The following is a 17,437-nucleotide window of genomic DNA, read 5'->3' on the forward strand; positions in this document are numbered from 1 at the left end:
GAGGGCTCCGGAAATTTCGACCACCTGGGGTTCTTTAACGTGCACCTAAATCTAAGCACACGGACCTCAGACATTTTCGCCTCCATCGAAAATGCAGCCGCCGGGGCCGGGATTCGATCCCGCGACGTTCGGGTCAGCAATCGAGCGCCATAACCACTAGACCACCGTGGCGGAGCAGGCTGATGTAGAGTAAGACAGACTTAATAATAGGAAATCAAGAAATTTATTTACTAAACTTCTGGTATCATTATTTAAAATGAGAACATTACCAGGGAAGTCATGGGGATGCCATCGAGGGTTACCAATAGCAGCTGTAGAAGACGTTTTAGTCACACGATTGTGAGACTTCGCAGTCATGTTACTGTGCGGCACCCAGTTGTAGCTGCACGTCTTCAATAAACACGTGCTTATACGCAATGTGCAATGAGGAGTCACTGCTACGGTAGGATTTGGTTGGATCCCAAAGCATTCTTCTCATAGATCGTACATTATCTGAAAAGTCGTGCGATATGCGTTCACCAGAACACTTGAGCTTAAGCGCCGTTTTAAGTAGTGGGGCTTTCTCGCGGAAATCGAGGAGTTTATACTACGTCATAGTTCTATTTGCTATTTGGCATGCCAGACTGATAATACGATGCATGCTTGCAAGTTACCTTTAGTATTATGTGTAAACAGGTGTAGTAACCACTCCTTCAGCTTTTAATAAATTCCCTTACAGCTAGATAGTTTAGCACGTAGTACAAATACTCTGATGTGTATTAGAAGTATAGGGGCAGATCGAAGCATGAGGAGTAGAAAAATTCTCCAACACGGGGTCAACATTTCGACAAGCGGTCTCGTCTTCTGCAGCCTTGAAGATCAAAAGATCGCTTGTCGCAACGTTGCCTCAAGCGACAACCTGTGTTCGAGCATCTGTGATCTCTCATATATATATGTAGGCGACCGCAACTGTGCAATGATACATCGCCCTCTACGTTTTCCACAGGAAACACGATGCCTTCTATCACACAATTTGAGCGACACCAGACGCAACTAACTTCCCAGTCGGAAAGAGTAAGCAAGCAATCATTGCAATGTGACATTATTCCACTTTGCAAAGTTTTCTTAGCACGTACTATCGCGCTCAGTATGAGCTATATCACGTTCTACAATGTTGTACAGCGGCGCCGATCACAGCGTACTTTCGAGTTTCCGGGAGGGAGTTTGGCTGCTTGCGCGAGCGCCCATCTGCCCTACTTGCTTGCTTTCGCACTCGAAGTTATCATTTGCGAAGCTGATGTCACATCAGGGAAAAACGAGGGCTAGGGTAAAAGGAAGTGGAGGGAATGCGCGCTCGCAGGGACAGCCAAACTCCATCCGGATAACTCTAAAATATACCATAATCGGCGCCACTGTACAACCTTGCAGAGCACTCGGACATTCGTTAGCGTGGTGAAACTCATACTAAGCGTGATAGTACCTCCATGATAAGGCTTAAGTGCAGTCGAAAACTTTTTAAGGAGCAGGTTTCTGTCACAGACGTCGTATTGCTTAGAATGGGGTTATAGATAATTTTAAAGGGGATTAAAAGGCCTACACTCTTGCATCAACGTGCAAAGTCAGTGTTGCTACCTCTTCATCATGCACTTTACACAAAAGATACAGTTTCGCCGCAAGGGCGAAGCAATGAATGCGACAGTAAGAAATTGGAATGTCACACGAACGATGACAAGCAGCTTGAAAGTTGCAGCACACCACTCAAGCACAAAGAAGCACGCTCGGAAAGAACGAACAGCTTTACGCAGGACAAGATGGAAAGGTGGGCCAGTTGGTAATTCATTTTCTTCGTTCAGCGAGCTGGGAGCGCAGAAAAAGACACAAAGGACGAAGCGAGGAACCACATAAGACGAGCGCTCACTAACAACTGATTTATTTTCCACATCGGAAGGGCACATTTGCACACAAATTGCGCATGTCAAAAAGATTATGACGACGGCATGAACAGCATGCGAAGCGTGTGATCAAGGCACATGTCTAAGGGTTATCAAGGTAGCTAAATTCACAGTCATGCAGTGACAGGGAAGGGTGACTGATACATTGATCCGTATTCCTGGAAATGTGATATGCTTCTTCGTATGGCTTGGGAACCTGTACATGCAAAAATCAGGTGTTTGTATAGGTTCAAGTGTGGCCCCTGTTTTAAGCCAATTTTTTCTTGGGAAGGTGGATGCAGCCCTAAGCACTAAACTTCAGCCAAGCACAAAAGTATTCCGTTATGTTGACGATTATCTAATCATCATCAAAAAGTGTTCAGCAGTGGACGTTGAAAGTGTCAAGGCATGCTTCGAGAATGAAGGCATGGGTCTCCGGTTTACCTCCGAGTTTTCTAAAGATAACAAATTGCAGTTCCTAGACCTTTCCCTGTTTTTGGGTGATAAGCATCTTTGTTGGAGATATAATCCTCGTTCTGCAAAACCCGTTCTAGACTCCTCTTCTGGTCATTCCAAGCTCGTTAACCGCGGAATCGTAATGTCCTGCTTACGTTCAGCCCTCGAAAAATGTTGCCTTCATACCATCCAAAGTGGTTTCGTAGCACAGTTAGAACGGCTAATAGGTGCTGGATACCCTTCCTACGCAATAGCCTCAGTCTGTGAAAAGCTCCTGCGTACGGTCAAAAATAATGAAAAACGCACATGTACTTCGTCAGGGAACAGGGAAGAAGAAAAAAAGAAGCGTGTGGCGGTAATCCCCTAGAGAGAGAGAGAATTTATTTACAGAAAGGCAGAGAGGTCGGCCTGAGCTATAGTTTGCTCTGGCCTGCTACTCTACACTGGGGAGGGGGGACAGGGGAGCGAAAGAGTGATGAATGACGATGGTAAGGTAGGGAGATGAGAATATAGTTCGTGACGCTGGGGCAAATCTAAAGACGTGCATCCAGTCCAGTGGCTTGTAAGAAGGCTACGACTGCATCGATGACCACACTTGTGCTGCTGACGTCAGGCCAAGGACCTAACACAACCTCATCGGTTAAAGGCCTACTATGATACTGCCCAATCGATGAGATCAGTTTTTGTCGTTCTCGTGCGTACGCTGGACAGGCGCAAAATATATGTTGAAGTGTCTCTGGTATCCGACAATGACCACAATCGGGACCTGTGTCACTGCAGCTGATCAAGTGGGCATAGCGTCTTGTGAATGCCACACCAAGACGAATGCGGTGAATGATGCATGTCATATTTCGCTTCAGCTTGTGAGGCATACGAAACTTCATTTCTGGGTCCCATTTATGAAGCCGCTTGTGCCGGCGTTCTGGTTTGTTCCAGTGCTCCGAAGTGTAGGTGCGCATTACTTGCCGAAGTAAGGCGTTAGTGTCTGCTCGCGAAAACGCAATGCACACTTCCGGGGCATTATGTAAAGCTGTTTTAGCTTCGGCGTCAGCCTTTTCATTCCCCATCACGCCACAGTGAGCAGGTATCCACTGGAATGCTACATGATGTCCATTTTTCATAGCATTGCCAAGAAGCTCAGCAATTTCTATCGATAAGGTATAATACGGGCCTTGTATCATGATGCAATCGATGGTTTGGAGAGCAGCTTTGGCATCACAGAATATAGTCCATCTTCGAGCGGGCTCTGCGGAAAGGAATCTTATTGCTTCCCGAATAGCAACAAGTTCCGCAGCAGTTGAAGTGGTCTTGTGATTCAACTTGAAACTTCTAGCGACGGTCATTTGCGGAATGACAAAGGCTGCGGCAGAAGCACGTGAGGTGGTAGATCCATCAGTGTATACGTGTGCCGCACCGCCATACATTGTATAAATGTGCAGGAGGGTAAGTTGCTTTAGGCCGATAGATGGTACCAGGGACTTCTTCGTAATCCCAGGTATCTGAAGCCTAACAAGCGGTCTAGGCAGAACCCACGGAGGTGTCACAGGAATAGATGTTGGAGAGAATCTACATTCATAAAATGGCCCATGGGTTAAAAAATGTGGGAAACCGGTTTGGCGTGCGCGTTGTTTTCTCTGCACCCAATAAATTGGACAGTATATGTTCAATGGTGCACAGGAGGGCACAGAATGCATCTAAAGATAGGAGATGCCTCCAGAAGCATGTAAACAAGTTTGTTAAGTGCAACACCGGAGTGGTATATAAGATAGCCCTTTCTTGTGGACGTATGTACATAGGCCAAACCGGCCGATGTGTGAACGTGCGTCTCCGAGAACACAAAAGCTCGTTGAAGAATACACCTTACTCCCATTTAGCATCACATTGCTTTTCGTGCAAGTGCCAACCTCTGTTTGAGAATACAATTGTGTTGTTCCGGCATCGTCATCAAACTACGCGCGAAATATCTGAAGCATATCACATTTCCAGGAATACGGATCAATGTATAAGTCATCCTTCCCTGTCACTGCATGACTTTGAATTGAGCTGCCTAGATAACCCTTAGGCATGTGCCTTGATCACACGCTTCGCATGCTGTTCATGCCGTCGTCATAATCTTGTTTGACATGCGCAATTTGTGTGTAAATCTGCCCTTCCGATGTGGAAAATAAATCGGTGGTTAGTGAGCGCTCGTCTTATGTGGTTCCTCGCTTCGTCCTTTGTGTCTTTTTCTGCGCTCCCAGTTCGCTGAACGAAGAAAAGCCTATAGGTGTGCCCGGCGTTCTTTTTCTTTCGTCCCACATCGCGAGTGAATACATAAAGCGGCCACTTTTAAGTGCGCCTCTGAAGGCCACTTTTCAAATTGACAGAAAACGTAGGCGCGTTGCGTTATAGAGAGCATGCTCAAGCACCTCCGAGATTTGGGCACCTCCAGAGGTAAATGACGTATATAAATAGCTCGCCAGTGTTATGCCGGCGAATGCATGACGGGGTGTTGAGTTGTCTCACGTGGCGCCCCGCGGAGCGAGAGGTCGCTCATTCGAATCCACGGTCGGGTGCTTCGCAATTTTTTCCTTTACTGATTTATTTTACTGCAATAGAAATTAGATGGACAGTCTCGGCTGGTTTTCACGGTTGCTGTCGTCGTCATGTCCCGGATATATATATATATATATATATATATATATATATATATATATATATATATATATATATATATATATATATATATATATATATATATATATATTGTAATGAACTCAGGCATAGAGACAGCACCCGTTCCTGGGCCAGCTGTTCTATTCTCTGACATCTTCTTCCTCTCCTCTACCCGCTAGCTGTCCACGCGCGCCAGAGACCCGGTGTCGATCTTCGTCCTCACACTCGGCCATGACTGCAAGCGCGCGGAACTGCTGAAAGTGTCTCTGGTAGGCGGCTTTGGCTGCATCGCGGTGGCCGGTCTCGGCCACGCTTTGACTTGGCTGGTGCATCTGCCTTCTTGGCTCGTGGGTCTGGTGGGCGACCCTGGCTAAATCGCAAAAAACATGCTTCCGGCGGCCGGCTTTGGCTTTGTCTCGGAGGTAACGGCGGATGTGGCATGCACGGGGACGGATGCCGAAACAGCATTCGATGCGGCACCGTAGCTGGCAAGGTGTCTCGGCGTTTCTTTTCGGTTAAAACCCCATGCTTGTAAACACCGGGAAGAAGGTCAGGACATTCGTCAGGAACCTTCTGCGGTTTTGTGGGAATTGAAATATTCCCTTCTACTGCCGAATCCTCCACGCTCTCAAGAGGGCGCTCGCTCTCCTCCTTTCCATTGACGCCCGATGTCTCTGGAGGCGGTCTAGGTGACTCTTCGGGAGCCGTGGTTGTGAAGTCCAGCGCACGTTTCTTCATGACTGATATTCCGTCAGCAGGCAGTGGGAATAGCGACGGGGAAACTTTCATGCGCTCGTCCCGGGAAACCTTCTCGCTGAATGCCTGCGTGTTGGACACATTGCACTCCATCGCGTCAAACCGTTGATGGTCTGTAGTCAGGTACTGCGAGCCTTTTCCTTTCAGAACGGCTGTTCTCACCATTCCACACAGGCATGTCCTGGAATCTTCCAGATGGGTGCATCGGGTAAACGTGGTCGCCACTACATTCTTGGTCTCATTGAAAGCAAGGTGGCCATCTGCGCATTCGGGCAATGAATGCGCTTGAAGTTGCGGATGAGTTAGCTCAGATGGCTCTTCGCAGACATTAGTAATGGTCTTGGATTCGTCCGGCTTCTGGACAACCAGCGTGCCGAGTCCAAGAGGAGCCGTCACGTCCGGGTCACCAAGGGAAGATGAGTTTGAGGCACGCGTTACCAAGTGCTGTGGAGAGAATGTTTTCTCGACTTGTCGTGGTGGTAAGCTCCACTGTACAGTAGCAGCCTCGAGGTGGTGCCCCTTCAGAGCTCCATCCTCGGTAGCGGTGAGGTTGGACTGGGTGGTGGCAGCGAGGTGGTAGTCGTTCGGCCCAAAGGCAGCTATGAGCCTGGTGCTCCACTCGTCCCAGTATTGCTGCCTCACGCCTTCGTACTTGTGCCACGCCGCGGCACCTTCTCGAAGGCGGTCTACCGCCATGGACCATTTCTGTGCCTCCTTCCAGGCTTCGCGAGCTCCTAGGGCGTTGACGGTCGCCACCCATTTTTCGGCGTCGTCCTGGAAGCCGCGGAACTCTGGTAGTACGAAGGTAGTCTGGGATAGTGATACGGCAGGCGCGAAACGGTAGATTGTGTACGCGAAGTCACCAAGTTGAATAGATACCTGGCTGAGGGTAGACTGGAGCTCTCTACGTTGCTCAGGCGAGCTGGCCTCGAGGTCTAGCGAGGTGGCTACGTCCAACATGGTGTTGATGGCTGTCAGTGCGGGAATTATTGGAGGAAACAGCGCAGAGCTCGACGCTGTCAAGGCGTTGGCCGTGACGCGAAGTCGCGCAGTGGTACGCGGCAGGTGCGCGGCGCTCTCCGATGGTTCGCGTGCGGAGCCCGTAATGTCGGACCAGTAGGCGGTGGTGGTTGAGCCCACGACGGCGGGCTGCTGGTCCGAAGGAGCTCGTACCGCATCCCAAAGCGGCTCAGGTGCGGATGGAGCCCTGAATGAGATGGTGTCGCCACGGGAAGCGTGAGCGGCATTCCCGGGCAACGGTAGGCCGTGCACTGTCTTGGCGGCGCCGGGGTATGCGTGCCCTTGAGCCACCGAGGAGGCCTGGACGCCGTTCTGGGATGGTTTGATGGGTAGCTGTAGCAGCGGTCGGGCCATGGTGTCCATGACCGAAGAAGCGTGGACGGCGTTCCTAGGATGGAGAGACCCGCGCTGCCGACGACGCGCGATGACAGGTGGCATCAGGTGCAAGGTTCGGCTTACGTTGTAGGCTGCGCCATTGTAATGAACTCAGACATAGAGACAGCACCCGTTCCTGGGCCAGCTGTTCTATTCTCTGACATCTTCTTCCTCTCCTCTACGCGCTAGCTGTCCACGCGCGCCAGAGCCCCGGTGTCGATCTTCGTCCTCACAATATATATATATATATATATATATATATATATATATATATATATATATATATATATATATATAAAGAAAACAAACAATCTGCAGCGTGCCACCGCGATTCGAACCTGCGACCCCTTGCCCCACAGCGCGCCGCTTTAACTACTCCGCCGCGCCCCATCGGCTGTTCAATATAACAATGGCGGACTAGTTATATGCACCATCTAACGCTAACAGTATGCAGAGCTCTGAGGTGCTTCAGCGTTGCAGTCCGCCCTTTAAATCAACGCTCCTACATTTTTCCTTAAATTTGAAAGCTGGGCTTGGGACGCGCACTAAAAAGTGGCCCATTTGTGCACCCATTCATGGTGTGGAACACCGGGTAAACAATGCCTCGAACGCCACCGCGCGGCAGGAGACGCGCAGGTGTCACGCCACGTGCCGCAGTTTGGGTTGGGTTGTACGCTGCTCAAACACGAAGTGACAACCATAACAGTTGTTATTTCGTGCTTGTCCTCCGTGCCTGTGCGTTGTTCTCGAGTACCCTTCCTTGTGATCCAGCTGTGACCGCTGTTATTTCGCGGTCGTCATGTGTGTGTTCTTCTCGTGAGTCCTTTGCCTTCGAGCGGCGCGCTGCAAGTATCCAACTGCTTGCCTTTCTTCTTGTGGCAATTTAATTTGTTGCTATCGCATTCATTGCTTCCCGCTGCGGAGAAACTGCGACTTCTTTCCCAAATATCTCTTCTCTATATATACGTACATTTACATATAAGGGGCATGACGGCGACGGCAAAAATCCGCCGAGGGTGTCCATAAAATGGATATCGCAATAATAGGTGAGATAAAGGAATTCGTCTAACCTTGCAAGCGCTTTTGTCAGGAAAACAGGTTTACGGAGAGCATGTAGAAGGGATTCTCACTGAATTGCGGAAGGAATTTTCTTCCCAGAATGATACCGGCTAACTTTTCTGCGAAGAGGGACAAGAATAAGAAGAGAAGGCGAAGGAAAAACGTCACAGTTTCGCCTGAAGGGCGAAGAAATGGATGCGATAGCAAGAAATTGTGAATGTGAATTGCGATAGCAAGAATTGTGATAGCAAGAAATTGTGACTTGCCACTCGCTGCCCGCTGCTCAAGCACAAAAAAGAACGCACGAAATCAACGCAAAGGTATACATAGGACGAGCGCGAACTGCCGCAGTTGTTACTTCGCATCGAAGTTGTTACTAACTAGCCCCTACCTTGTCTCTTCTAGTTAGCAGCTTACTTCTTTCGTAAACGAGGCCGCTGCAGTAAGCAAATGTCTTTCGTACGGTACATAGCTTCAAAGCAAATTTTGCAGTGAAAGCACAGGACGTACAAAAGTCATCCTCAACAGATTACCGCGCTAGCACTTTCGACTAGAGCACTGCACGGGCTCGGGCCTACCCGAAAACCCGGCCCAGCCCGTGGGCCGGGCCGGGCCGGGTAAAGTCGCTTTCACGGCGGGCCCGGGCCGGGCCCTGGCCTGAAGCTCCGGGCTTAGGGCCGGGCCCGGGTTTGAGGTGGCGTGCTCGGGTCGGGCCGGGCTTTGACTTTGCTCCGTTCTTAAAGGGTCGCTAAAGAGAAACACCGAATCGGTTTAGACCGATAGAGTGTGTTCTGAGAATCCGAACGTCATTAATTTCACCATCAATGAGTCTATTAATAAAGGAGAAAATCAAGGTCAAAGTTCCATTTTGAAATTTCACCCTGAAATCTCCGCACGTGACGTCATAGATTTGAAACTGCAGTCGTCGCACTTTGGGGACTTTGGCTCAACAAAATTTTCAGAAACTTGGTATGTCAATTCTGTTAAGGCCCCTCAGAGGTCAATGTACTTCATTTTTACCCACTATAAGCTACGTAGGGCCCAGTAGATGTCAGAATTTATGACGTCGCGGCGTTTGGTGCGTGAATTTCAAGTTGGCGTCGTTACTTGCATTTTCCTGCGAGTTTTCTCTCTTACCAAGAGTCTTGTCACGGTGAGCGTGGTGCTTTTGGAGTGGTAAAAGAGTAATTTACTGATGACAGAAAAATAGTTTTGTGCATACATATAAGCATAACATTTTATCTCGAAAAGACGCTTTTTCTATGTGGGTTAAGCTCTTTGGAGAAGTTTTATGAGGGATAAGTACTGAACTGATTGTTCTTCTTGCATATGGGATACTTTATTTATATGAAACGGGCGAGCTAAAAGTAAACAGACCAGGCGCTTATATGTAACATCTCGCTATTCCGTGCTTTATTTGCTTTCGTTATTATTTCATAACCCAGATGTTACTCTGTAATCGCAGTAATAAATGTAATATAATAAAATAATACCTATGAGATGTCATCGCAAGAGCGATCCCAGAGCTACAAAGCGGGGAAACGTTGAAAGTTAGGGCCTCCCTCTAAAGCTAAAGGACAGCACGGAGTCTTGATATAGAGAATCCCTATAACGGCACATTCTTTTTCTGTGACTCTGTGACGGCTCCCAGTTGTCATGTGGCGCGAGACGGACATGCACAAGCTGCTTTTTGTGGCCACATTGTTAATGTCTGTGCTTTCGTCATGTTCCTCCATATCAGGGGTCTCAAACTCACCTCAGCTGACGGGCCGCATTCACGAAAATTTACTCCCGCAAGGGCTAGGGCAATGACGAAGGTAGCAGCGTGGGAGGGAGGAAGAGGTTTCAAAACTACCGTCATTTCACAGCAGACCTTTCCCATATCTCAAATACGGGATCATTTCTGAAGGGGATTTGGCGGCAGGAGTCCAACAACACATCGATACCCATTGTTGCAAAATAGTGCGGAACGTAGCAGCTTGGAGAGTGCCAGACTCTATCGAAGAAGAGGAAACCGAGCGGCATCGAGGGCACGTGCACGTGGCCGGCGCAGCAGTTCGCCTTTAGTATTACCATTAAACGGACGTCTCTCTTTCACGTCTGGGGAAGCAGTCATTTCGTATCACCCATAATGACTAAAATCTGGACGCCGATTCTGAAATATAGCTCTTGTTTCACGGTTATGCATCAACACACGGTGACCGCAGGGGGCACCTCACGAAAAATATCCTTTCGATCTGTGATGCCTGTGTATCTCAAGAACATAGTTATAAAGAAAAAAATTGGCCGCGTATCTGCGTGCTTCGCTGCAAATGTCGTCTAAAGACGATAGAAGAGGCGCTGCGTGAGATATGGACGCCATCTGGCAATACGTCGGGAAACACGAGTGCTGTGTTGCGGGCTGGTAGTCCCGGCGCAGCGGCAGGCGAAGACCGGCGGTGACCAACGCGACCGCTGGGGACGCCGGCCAGCCCGAACACGCTGTTTGGCGCGATGCGCCGAAGGAGAAGAAACGTCCGCACTCAACGAGTACTCTCCACACACTCTTTTATTTAGACGTCGCCTGAGTAAAACAGCAATGCGAGAGCGGCGCCCCCTGTCATTCGTACAATGCAATACTGAACCGAAACCGAAACACAACATGAGCTTGTGCAGAGGGCACGGAGGAAGACAAGTTTCAGCGCAGTCGCATTTTCAGCGCAGCTTAAGAAACTAGGGTTGTAACATTGTAGGGCGAGTAGGGCCAGAAGGACCGTCACGACGAAAACCTGCCTCCTCAGTCGTATTCGCCTGGAACGTTGGTGTGGCTTCGCGTTCCCTCCTCCACTCCTGGCCTTTCCACAAAGCTACTGCCTAAGTACTAAGGCCTCTACCGCGTCCTACGTCAAGCATCCCCAGTTAACTATATGATTGAGCCTGTTCAATCACCTAGGGACCGCCGTCGTCGCGGCCGCGAGACTGTTCACGTCGATCGACAGAAGCCGAATTATGACCCACCAGCTGTACCTGTTCCTTAGGTCGCCAGGATGGCTCCTTTTCCGCGGGGGAGTGATTTGTAACATGGTACGGCGCAGACAAGAACGCCTGCGAAAGAAGAAGACGAAGACGGTGGCTGTTGGCGCTCGCGCTTGCTCGGCTTGGACCGCTGATCGCTTCAGCTGTGGCAATCTTTTAATAAACGCGTTACTGTCTCAACGTTAAACGCATACCATCAAGGTCTTTAAAATTGCGTATCTATGTATTTTCTGTTAAAGGAACACACCGCCTAATACTTACCTAGTGATGTTGCGCCTCAGATATGTGTAATGTTTGCTTTTTGATCAACAATGTACACAAGTATGAACCTAGTCAGCCGTTCACGATGGCTGGCCCTTGGGCAAGTGGTTGAACTTTGGCCGAGTGGCTGAATCGAGGGACGTGCCGACAAACAGAAAGACAGACAGAATGACAGACAGAAGGACAGACAGAAAGACAGACCAAAATTTCTGCGTTTAAGTTCCCTAAGAAAGACTATCGTCTTTAAAAATGGGATGAAGACAGTCATGTACGGGCGGCGGGCCGCTAGCGAGAGGTCCGCGAGCCGCGTGTTTGAGGCCCTATATAGGGCGCTATATAGTGCGAGAGCTACATGATACTGCCACAACAGCGTTGCAGTGTGCAGGAACACATTAGGTCCGTTAAACAAGGATTGGGGTGAAGTATATTTGCTTGATAAAATATCTGGCTCGAAAAAGGAAAATGACAGATTTCGTGCCGGGTCATGTCCCCTTACCACGAACCATATGCATCCAATGAGTAAGCTTCGAGAAGCTTAGTCGCGCCTTTGTTACAAAACTCGAATGAACCCCAAGAGTATATCGAAATCGCTTCGTCTACCTCCTTCCAGTCCTAACCGCGTAGTCCAATGGTCACCTTCTACCGGGACAGCATCGCTGAGAAGGCATAAGCCATTATAATATGGAAAAAAAAAACATGGTTGATCCCTCCGTCATAGGAATCGGAATAACACGAAAGGAAAGCGTGCCCTTACAGAAGTAACTAAATGTTCACTGTACATTGATATAAGAGAGCTTGCACAATGCATATACTGATGTCTGGCAGCTATAGCACCGTTTAACGTGGATGTGCCCACTTTGATGATTGGTGGCACATCTCTATCCCGACGACTAACGTCCCTGATAACGTCCCTGATAAACCCTTGTGGTAGCTGTAGTAGTTAACGGTGAAAGCGTAATCAGAGAACTAGGTGTGATAGCCAGAACAGCATCGCATATTGGATGCAGAAGTTGGTTGCCTTCCCGCGGCATGTTAAAATGTGATTGAACAACACAGCCGGACTAGAGGGAAACGCAAAGCGCGTCGTGCCGCCCCGGTATCCCGGCCGCGATTTTTCTAGGGGCGAGCGCGTGAGCGGGGAACGCGGTGTTACAGCCACGTGAGGCAGGCGCACGTCGCAGAGGTATTTTTGGTTTGGATTAGCGTGATGCTATGAGCGAGGCCGACGCTTTTACGACGCTTGGCTAAGGTCGCCACCTCGCGGTGTGTTAAGGCATTGACAAAATTGAACTTCTATTGAAAACGCGCCGAATATGAAGGACGTGTAACGTGTCGCAGGTGCTAATAGCGGAGGCCGCAGTAACGACGAATTACTTTACTTTACCGTTCCCAGAGGGCAAGACCACCCCGCCGACCGGGAGAGTGGTAGATATAATAGGCGCGTTTGTGAAGCCTCCAGAGTGTGTGACCGTGGCGTAGTGAATAGCTTGCTCGGCATCTGTTGCTGCGGACCGAGCGGTCGTGGGTTCGATGCCCAGGTGACGGAACTTTTTTCTTTGCCATCTAATCGTGTATATTTTTTCGACGTCATTTCCGTGACGGAAATACGTCACTGAAGTCTTGGTGGACCCCGGAATAAAACACTTTCGTGTTAAAAACGAGCACGGTGCAAACCGTGCATAACATACACTGCTGAAAGTTGCAAGGAGAAGCCCTCAAAGAGGAGTTTTATAGATGACATTGAAGAGAGGCACGACGTTCGGGAACGAGAGAAGTGTAGGGATGAGCTGGACAGCTATGGTCATTCTGCAGAGGTTCACAAAGACATCCTAGATTTGCTCCAGTGGTGAAAGTTAAGAACAACGACTGCCGACGCCTTCGCAATTGACAAGGCAGGTGTGGTGCGCCCGTGCGGCCAGTGCGAGCAGTGCAAGAAGCTTTAGCGCGGCAAGATATGTGATGCAACATCGCATGGCGCGCTTCCTTGCCACAGCAAGAGAAACAGAGCAAAAAAAAAAAACAAATTTGTGACCGTTGTTGTGAATACACTAATTCAGGTAAAGGCGCTGCGTGTTACGTGGCGGCGAAGTCATCACGCCGTCCAAATGGGAGGCTGCTATTACCAGCTTTGATTTTTCGCACAATAACATGTAATGAAGTAAACTATAAACTATGCCATAAGAAACTTATAGACTGTATATACTAGCAGTGGTGTGGTATATGAAAATAATGCTATGAGAAATAGTTTTTTTTCTTCCTTTCGGCTGCTTATACACATACACGTGGCGCACGTGGTTCTATACCTTTACCTGAATTAGTGTATTTACAACAACGGTCACAAATTTGTTTTTTTTTTGCTCTGTTTCTCTTGATGTGGCAAGGTATTACAATGGTGAAAACAAGTGCTACATATCGAGAAGGGTGCACGATTGGCCTTGTGGTTACAGCATGCTGTAAATTTCAATCGGCTATAGAGTGCGAAAAAAACAAAGTGAAGTGAGCGTTTTGTTCTCTGCCAAGCTAATGTAGGACACATGCTCTGGCGGTGCTGCGTGTTACGTGGCGGCGAAGTCATCACGCCGTCCAAATGGGAGGCTGCTATTACCAGCTCCGCGCTAGAACAGCTATATGGGCAGTCCAACGGGCCTGTGACGCAGTAGAGAGACTTGTTCTTTCCCGAGCTCTCACTGCGCCGTCTCTTACAACGAGCAGGCGACACCTTTTTCGGTACTGTTGGCCTTTTAACAAAAAGAAATTCAATCCTGCCTGCATTTTATACACTTGCTGGGCAAGAAGTCGGAATTGCCCATCCTTGCCTAACGGTCTCATTGGAGGGGCCGTAACTATTAGTGCAACGACATTATGCAACATGTTCTTAATGATTGTGAAAACTGGTGTGGAGGAGAATAAGTGACCAAAGTTTAAGAAATTTAAAAAATGTTTTTTTTTTTTTATTGTCGTCAGAAGTTTCCATTGTTCGGTGTTTTCTTGAACTTAGCCCGATCATATCTCTTTACTGAAAAGTTATATAAATACAAGATTTGGCAGTTTGGTATATAAGCATGCGAAGAACGTAATGCGGAATTTTTGTCGCTCTGCTACGAGGCTTTTTTGAGATAAAGACCTTCAAAGTAAAGAAAATTTTGCCAATTGGGCCATTTTTTTAGGTTTTTTTTTTAAACATCTACACTACACATAAAAACTAACAATACCTGAGAAGAAGCAAAAACATGCATATATTTAGGTAAAGAAATTTCAGCTACCTAACTTTAATATATTTTGTGCAATTCATAACGAAAGTTGGCCAGAACAGCAGAGCGGATGAGCGCTCCACTCCACCTCTTCGTCATTATTGATTTCCTGTGCTTCGAAAAAATTTTTGGCGGCAAAACAAATTGCGGATCTCTTCTTTCCACTCATTAGGCAATAATATATAAAATTTTGAAATAAATTTGAGAGGTCGACCAGCCATCGTTTGTTCGATCTTACGTGGAATCACCCTGCTACTTCTGCAGACTCCAACAAGGTGGAAGTTGCGTACTTTCGCTACAGTGACTACAAAACCTGCACCGTCATGGAGGTAAAGCACTACGCACAGCGTAACGTTATTTGCTTCTTAACCGTTGCAGCCCTTTGATGCTTACTTGCGACGCAAAGTTATTGATCAATATATCACAAATTCCTGCCAAATGTGAGAACGCAGATGCGCATAACGAAGTAAATAATCAAATGTATAAGAGCTTGACTTCTCATTTGCATTAGGCAAGCGCCTTAGCCACTTGCGCCAGCTAACATTTAGATGGAAACTGCAAGCGTTGCATCAGAAAATTAAATATTTTTAGGGGCGTAGGCAAAATACGCATTTTTGACAGCGCAGAGAGGCCACACCACCTTTTCTCCAAATCTTTTCTTCAGGGGTTTAATTCCAGCGCTATATATTACTGCCCTACAGAAACACTGCAGTAAGAACATGACAAATAACGCTCAATATTCCATCTTAGAATGTAATGAAGTAAAATTATGCGTAAAGCGAATGCGAAAATCAAACCAGTAATTTACTGCGAAAGAAGGCAGCCCATGATGGTGATGAGTTAAATTGTGTGATCGTGTCAAGAGTTCTCTAAACACGATGGTAGTTTTGTGGACACATTAAACACGTACTTAAAATGTTCTGATGGGCTAGTTGGTGAGCCATGATTTTCGAATGGGCAGCGCACAGAAGGGCAGCGAATACGTACACATAAAAAGACGCAAAACACAAGCGCTGTGTTTGCGTCTTTTTATGTGTACGTATTCGTTGCCCTTTTGTGCGCTGCCTATTTCGAAAATTAAAAACGTAATTACAAATACTTTCCATGAATATCAACTTCGCCTTATCTTTACCCATCATATTGTCCTGTGCATGCTGTAGAAGCTGAGAAGTACAGGCTTAGAACTCTAAAGAACTTACAACTCGAAAGAATATACCGACAGTTTTCATTAGGTAGCTTCTGTGAAAAGGGAATGAAGCGGTTGTGTTGGTTTTTCAAGTTTTAAGGCGCGAATAAGACACGGACGAAGAATACGAACACACACACGGAGCGCCTATTCTTCGTCCGTGTCTTATTCGCGCCCTAAAACTTCAAATATGTAAAACCAACAAGCCCAGTCTGCCATTCTCACACGGTTGTGTTGATGTCTGCAATTTTGAGTCTGCGATTGACGAGACGACGACCAATCTGAAATCGGCCGCGTAAAGCATGGCGGGTAGAATTTGTGTGTTCTGAATTAGGCATAGGGACGATAAAACGAAGCGATTCGAAAGTGAACGAAAACATATCTTGCCGCCACCGGGATCTAAACCGATATTCCTTAAATGACGGACCCAAGCGGTTCTAGGAGCATGACCTCTTCCCTGCCAATTTCTTCGTTATTTCTGTATGTGTATCCCTGGCAGTGTTAATCAGTGCCAGTCATATCCATGGTGGCGAACGTAGAGCCTTCCTTTTCTGAGATGGCTTCAGGTAGTAGGTCAACTTGACGAGCTGGCAGCTTAACAAAAGACCCTTGCATAAACACAAGAAAAGCATATAACCTGCCGTGAACGCCACCATGGCTAGGACGTCATTAAAAGAAGAAAGGTTTGAGGGGCCGGTTGTTTGAGAAGCAAAATCATATGAAATCAAAAGATAATAAAACAGTCGAATAAGTAGCATAACCCGCTTCTACAAAGGTATTCCTAGGCGCACAGACGTAATTATTTCACTGAAGGAAGTACCGCTGTCATGCTCAGCAGGGCCACTTTGTCTTGCCGCTATGAAGTGTTTTATTGTCGTCTTGAAGGAGCACTTACATGTTCTTTCCTTGTCATTGACAGTGCATCTTGTGGGTAGCGAAAGAAGTGGAGAATTATGAGTCTGCTCACTGCCTCCAGCAGTTCAACGACATCTGCGGCGCGGACGTCAATGTGCATGACAGCGACATCTGTGTCGACGACGATGACGGCACTGAAGATGATGATTAGGAACATCAAACACTGGAGAAATTAACGCTGATGTTCAACCCGCGTTCGTCAGTTCGATGAGATGGTGATCATTTGCATTTCGGCATACACAAAAAGAAATTAATTATTTGGATGTTTTGTACCAATGCGACACACTGCGTTGTAATATTAAAGTAACATTGAAAATCGTATTTTGGCTCACACTAAAAGTACATCGATTACCAGAAGCATGGGAGTGACGTGCAACTACGGGTTACACCTTAACTTGCCGCACTTTGGTGTGGGCATCTTAACTATAGGATGTCCGGGTACACGCTGCGTACACATTAGCGACGTCGTAAAAGTCTTCAGTTCAGCGTTGACAGAACCTGGAGCTTATTTCCACTTACTGCACGTTAAGAAGTTAATAATTTTCTGGGTTAATTTATGCGAAAATTGGATTTCATAT

This window comes from Rhipicephalus sanguineus, chromosome 6 (assembly GCF_013339695.2).
Source record: "Rhipicephalus sanguineus isolate Rsan-2018 chromosome 6, BIME_Rsan_1.4, whole genome shotgun sequence".
NCBI lineage: Eukaryota > Metazoa > Arthropoda > Arachnida > Ixodida > Ixodidae > Rhipicephalus > Rhipicephalus sanguineus.